Here is a 7,071-nt window from a genome sequence, read left to right on the forward strand (position 1 = left end):
CTGTATTAGCACTTCCTGATTTTTCTCAACCATTTGTTGTGGAGACAGATGTTTGCTATGGTGGTATAAGAGCTATACTGATGCAAAATAGAAGGCCATTGGCATACTTGAGTCAAAGTATGATGCAGAAGAACTTAGGACTGTCAATATATGAAAAAGAGCTATTGGCTTTGGTCACAACTATTACCAAATAGAGGCATTACTTATAGGGACACCATGATAAGTGAATATTTAACGTACATTTTGTATGAATTTGGCATGAATTTTTGGTATGTTTTGAGAAGATTAAAGCCATATTTAAACTCTTTTGGTGATAATTGCTTAAATATTGTTTAAGAGTTAAGAAATTGATAAATGAGTGATTAATGCGTAATTTTGTGAAATTGTGAAGGTAATTGATGTATGAAATTCATGCACAAGTTGAAAGAAATGTCAGGGTCATCCAGAGGACAAAGTACACAAGAAAGTGGGAGCAAAAATGTAGAAAAAGGGAAGAAGTGAAAAACTGGAAAAATGCTCAACACGGATCCGAGGTCGGATCCGTGTGTACAAGAGGGATCCGACCCCTCGTCTGTACTTCTGGCGGAGTGTATCCGAGGTCAGGACGATCCGACCTCGGATCCATCATGGGAAGGCCTCGGATCCTATAATCCGAGCTCGGATCCATTATCACTCCTCGGATCCGAGGCTCGGATCTGTCTCTCTCCTCAGCAAGTGGCACAGCCGTTTTTCTTTACCTTTCTCACAACTTTTACAGCTATTTTGAGGGACAGAAATCGGTGGCACATGCTTCTGCAATAAAAGAGAAGACCAAATGAGTGTGGACAAAAGGAACATCATATCTTTGACTTCTTTTTACAAAATCTAAGTGGAGGAAATTATGAAGTGAGAGGAATGGAATTTCTACCACCTTTTATGCAGAAACACAAGGGAGAAGCAAGGATAACCATACGTAGCTAGTTTTCCTTCTTGCAACAAGTTTTCTCTCTAGATAGGAGTACTTGGAGAAGCATTTTTTGGAGAGTTTTCACTTGTAATCATATTGTGCAAGAACATAGCAGGAATTGGAGAGCTTCACCTTCAATTGGCTAAGCTTTCTTTTATCTTTCTTATACTTGTACTTTATGATGTTTTGCATTAATAAACTTGTGAATTTGATTGTTAAATCATTCATGAGTAGCTAAACTCCTTCATCTAGGGAGTAGATGAAACTTATGGCTAAATAATACTAATTGAATGTGATTTACACTTGTTATATCTTGAGTTAACTTGTCTACTTGTGTAGCTGTGATTTCTTGTTATTGTTTGATCACCAATAACTTGTTTACAGTTGTTATTGTTCAATGAGAATTGGTAATAACAATGGAAACACATGAGTAGAGCTTGAGTTGTATGTTCATGAAAATAGAAATACACTTAAGTGGATTACTTAGTATTTCATGAATTAAAACAGAGTTGTAGTAGTATTTCACCATGGAAATAGGGAAATCTATATTGCTCTAAGCCATTTCATCATGGAAATGAGACTTGGTAATCTTGGAAATAAATCTCTGGTTAAGCAAGAATAATAGCAAGAAGTAAATCCATTTATTTGTGTAGTTTATGCCATAAGTGGAATCTACATCCCTAGAATCTTCATTAAGTGAAATTTCTCTATTTGCATTCAGCATTTGTTAAACTAGATTTGTATATCAGATTTGTAGATTACAGCATTAGATTTTCTCTGCTCAAAATTAATGGTAAGTCTAAATAATAGAGAGAACAGGGGCTTAGTAATTGTTTAAATTGCTCCTCGTGGGATCGACCCGATACACATCTTGTACTAAAATTTTGACCTGTATACTTGCAGTCCAACGGGTGTAAAATCGGAATTAAACTTGCATTGATACAAAAAGAACCCGTCAAGTTTTTGGCGCCGTTGCCGGGGAGCGGCAATATTAGGGCCTAGTCATCTCTATTAATTTAGACATTTTCATTGTTTTTATCCAAGTTGTTGAATTAAAACTACAAAAATTTCTCTTATTTTTATTTGTAGTGCATGCACCGATCAAATAGAGAAGTTGGACATTTTGATCCTGAAATTGAAAGAACATTGCGGAGACAAAGGAGGAATACACTGCATCAAGAGGAACAAGAGGTTTGGCAGCCAATAGAAGATATCTTGATAGAATTACCATTTGAAGAAGAAATGGCGGAAAATGACCTAAATAGGCGAGTTCTGCGAGATTTTACTATACCGGGAACACAAGGTTCACAAACGAGCATAGCAAGGCCTGCGGTAAATGCTAACAACTTTGAGATTAAACCATCACTTATCCAAATGGTTCAACAATCTCAATTTGGAGGTAATGCAGTAGAAGATCCTAATACACACTTAGCTACATTCTTGGAAATTTGTGATACAATTAAAATGAATGGAGTTAGTGATGATGCTATAAGGCTAAGATTGTTCCCATTTTCATTGAGAGATAAGGCCAAACTTTGGCTACACTCTCATGCTCCCAATACTTTCACTGGATGGGATGAATTATCAAGAGCATTCTTAAATAAGTATTTTCCACCAGGTAAGACTGCTAAGCTTAGAATGGATATCACTAGTTTTAGCCAATTAGAAGGTGAATCATTATATGAGGCATGGGAAAGGTTTAGAGATCTGCTTCGGAAATGTCCACATCATGGACTGCCGGAGTGGTTAATCATACAAACCTTCTATAATGGTTTAGTTTTTTCTACTAAAACTATGATCGATGCAGCTGCAGGTGGAGCTTTAATGGGTAAAACACCCCAAGAAGCTCATAATTTGATAGAAGAAATGGCAGCAAATAACTACCAATGGGCCAATGAGAGAGGTAATGCAAGACGTCACGCAGGTATGATAGAAATGGACACTCTTAATATGCTGAGTGCTCAAATGAATAATGTGATGAAATTGCTAAGTAGACAAGGTCCAAGCTCATCTAATGCACATGTAGCATGCTGTTCTGTATGTGGAGGTGAACATGATACTAATGAGTGTGTTGATTCTGAACAGGTACAATTCGTCAATAATTACAATCGTAATGCTCAAAATAACCCCTACTCGAATACTTACAATCCGGGGTGGAGAAATCATCCAAACTTTGGATGGAAGGATCAAGGAAATCAACCAAGGCCAACCAATCCACCGGGATTTCAATCAAGGCAACAACAAGCTGAAACTAAATCTGGTTGGGAGATGGCAGTGGAAAAGCTTGCAAAAGTTACCTCGGACAGATTTGAGCGAGTAGAAGGAAGGATGGACCAACTCACTACAATGTACAGGAATGTAGAGGTCCAAATTGGTCAAATTGCTAGTTCTTTGAATAATCGAAATCAAGGAGAATTACCTAGCAAAACAGAGGTCAATCCTAAGGAGCATGTGAAAGCCATTACTCTTCGTAGTGGTAGACAATTAGAAGATCCTCCAGTGAAGGAAGTTGAGAAGGATGAGAATGAAAAACAAGAAGAAAAGCAGAGGAACCAAGAGGCGATTGTGGAGGAAAATAGTCGGGAGAATCCAAGAGAAAAGCAACCATCATCTTCCACTACCATTCCAATACCCCCTGCGGTTCCATTTCCACAAAGATTAAAGCAAAATAAGTTTGATAAAGATTTTGAAAAATTTGTTAAACTTTTCAAACAATTGCACATTAACATTCCTTTTGCCGATGCTATTTTGCAGATTCCGTCTTATGCGAAATTTCTCAAGGAAATCATGACTAGAAAAAGAAAGTTGGAAGACTGCGAAACAATAGCATTAACGGAGGAATGTAGTGCAATTATTCAAAATAAGCTACCACCGAAGTTGAAGGATCCAGGGAGTTTTTCTATACCTTGCACCATAGGTAACGTTGATTTTTCTAAAGCATTGTGTGATCTTGGTGCTAGTGTATCATTAATACCTTTAACGGTGGCTAGACAATTGGGTTTGCATGAGCTTAAACGCACAAATATTACTTTGCAACTAGCGGATCGGTCTATTAGATATCCAGTGGGAGTGTTGGAGAATGTATTGATAAAAGTTCAAAAATTTATCATTCCAGTGGATTTTGTGGTATTAGATATGGAAGAAGATATATCTATGCCAATTATTCTAGGTAGACCATTTCTAGCTACTGCAGGTACTATTATTGATGTAAAAAATGGCAAGCTTAAGTTTCAAGTAGGTGAAGAAGAAGTAGAATTTAATTTGAATGAAATGGAAAAATACCCTTCTTTTACCGATCATGCTTATTCTATTGGCACAATTGATAAACTAACCCAAGAGATGAGTCAAGTCAACCTTGACTTAGATCCTCTTGAGCATTGTTTAATGAGTTTAGGTAAGCAAGAAGATGTTTGTGAAGAAATTGAAGAATTGGCCAAGTACTTGGATTTTCAAGCACCTTATAAAAGGGGTAATTTGTATGAAAGTCTTGGCCAAGGAAAAGGGTTTTCACAACCTTCAGAAATTGAACCTCCAAGGTTAGAGCTCAAGCCACTTCCGACTCATCTAAGGTATGAATTTCTTGGAGAAAATAAAACTTTACCTGTAATTGTTAGTGCTGACCTTGATGATGAACAGTGTGCAAAGTTGCTAAGAGTTCTAAGAAGGTGTAAGAAGGCAATTGGATGGACAATTTCAGACATTAAAGGTATAAGTCCTTCTATATGCATGCATCGAATTTTATTGGAGGACAATTGCAAACCAGTGGTGGAAACACAAAGAAGACTCAATCCAAACATGAAAGAGGTGGTAAGAAATGAAATTCTTAAATGGCTTGACGCAGGTATAGTTTTTCCTATCTCCGATAGTGTTTGGATTAGTCCAATTCATGTGGTACCAAAGAAGGGTGGAATGACTACAATCGTGGGTAAAAATGATGAATTAATTCCATCTAGACTTGTGGTAGGGTGGAGAGTGTGTATTGATTATCGTAAGTTAAATACGGTAACAAGAAAAGATCATTTTCCCCTACCATTTCTTGATCAATTATTGGAGCGAATAGCTGGATATGAATTTTACTGTTTTCTTGATGGTTTTTCAGGATATAATCAAATAGCTATAGCTCCAGAGGATCAAGAAAAGACCACATTTACATGTCCTTATGGCACTTTTGCCTTTAGAAGAATGCCATTTGGTTTATGCAATGCTCCTGCAACTTTTCAACGATGCATGATGGCTATTTTTTCTGATTATATTGAGAAAATTATGGAGATATTTATGGATGATTTTTCTGTGTATGGTTCATCTTTTGATCAGTGTCTTCATAATTTGGAATTAATTTTGCAGAGATGCGAGGAAACAAATCTTGTACTGAATTGGGAGAAATGTCATTTTATGGTAAAAGAAGGAATTGTCTTAGGACACAAGATTTCCTCCAAGGGAATTGAGGTGGATCAAGCCAAAATAGAAGTCATCGAAAAATTGCCACCCCCAAGCAATGTCAAGGGGATAAGGAGTTTTTTAGGACATGCTGGCTTTTATAGACGTTTTATTAAAGATTTTTCTAAAATAGTAAAGCCATTATGTGATTTATTATGTAAAGATTCTCCTTTTCAATTTGATGACAATTGTTTGGTTGCATTTGAAAGGTTGAAGAAGGAATTGATTTCGGCCCCAATTATAACTTCACCCGATTGGTCAATACCATTTGAATTGATGTGTGATGCAAGTGATTATGCAGTTGGAGCAGTTTTGGGACAAAAGAAAGAAGGACGATTGCACGTCATTTACTATGCTAGCAAGTTGCTAAATGAGGCTCAACTCAATTATGCAACGACAGAAAAAGAGCTATTGGCAGTGATATTTGCTTTGGACAAATTTAGATCCTATTTAGTAGGATCTAAAGTCATTATATATACGGACCATTCAGCTCTTAAATATTTGCTGCATAAGAAGGATGCAAAACCTAGACTAATTCGGTGGATTCTTTTATTGCAGGAATTTGATGTGGAGATAAAAGACAAAAAGGGATCGGAGAATCTAGTTGCAGATCATTTATCACGTTTGGAATATATCCCAATCAAAGATCAGGTTCCAATTCAAGAGAATTTTCCGGATGAGTTTGTCCTAGCACTTAGAAATTCTCCATGGTATGCAGATTTTGCTAACTACTTGGTCAGTGGAGAGATTCAAAAGGGATTTAATTATCATCAAAAGAAGAAATTCTTACATGACGTAAAAAGTTACTTTTGGGAGGAACCATTGCTATACAGACATTGTGCCGATGGTATGATACGTAGATGTATTCCTGAAGATGAGGTACATAATGTTTTATATCATTGTCATAACCTTGAAACAGGTGGTCATTTCAGTACTTCAAAGACTGTGGCAAAGGTATGGCAATCAGGATTTTATTGGCCAACTATGTACCAAGATGCTAGGGAATATGTTAAAAATTGTGATGCATGCCAAAGAACTGGAAATATATCTCGAAAGAATGAAATGCCCCTGACTACGTTCTTGGAAGTTGAGTTATTTGATGTATGGGGTATTGATTTTATGGGACCATTTCCTAGTTCTTTTAATAATAAGTACATCTTAGTAGCAGTGGATTATGTTTCTAAATGGGTTGAAGCAATCGCTTCACCTACTAATGACTCTAAAATTGTACTTAGATTCCTTAAAAAGAATATTTTCAGTAGATTTGGTATACCCAAGGCCATAGTAAGTGATGAAGGGAAACATTTTTGTAACAGACAATTGGATTCCTTATTGTTTAAATATGGTTGTAGGCACAAGACATCACTTCCATATCATCCTCAAGCCAATGGACAAGCAGAGCTAGCTAATAGAGAGATAAAGCTCATTTTGGAGAAAACTGTGAATAAATCACGCAAGAATTGGGCTACAAAGCTAGATGATACACTATGGGCTTACCGAACGGCATTTAAGACACCCCTAGGGATGTCACCGTATCGTTTAGTCTATGGGAAAGCTTGTCACCTACCTGTGGAGATTGAGCACAAAGCTTATTGGGCAATTAAATCTATTAACATGGATTGTAATTTTGCAGGAGAAAAGCGATTACTTGAGCTAAGTGAATTGGAGGAACACCGACTACATGCATA

At 36.7% G+C, this 7,071-nt stretch overlaps 1 non-coding gene across 1 annotated transcript; it reads right to left on the bottom strand.

The window, feature by feature from the left end:
* Positions 1-2,575: 2,575 nt before the first annotated feature.
* Positions 2,576-2,682, bottom strand: LOC140012356 (small nucleolar RNA R71). The gene has a single exon (XR_011819538.1). It is a non-coding gene; the product is annotated as a small nucleolar RNA R71 (small nucleolar RNA).
* Positions 2,683-7,071: the final 4,389 nt, after the last annotated feature.

The sequence above is a fragment of the Coffea arabica genome, chromosome 7e, assembly GCF_036785885.1.
Source record: "Coffea arabica cultivar ET-39 chromosome 7e, Coffea Arabica ET-39 HiFi, whole genome shotgun sequence".
Lineage (NCBI taxonomy): Eukaryota > Viridiplantae > Streptophyta > Magnoliopsida > Gentianales > Rubiaceae > Coffea > Coffea arabica.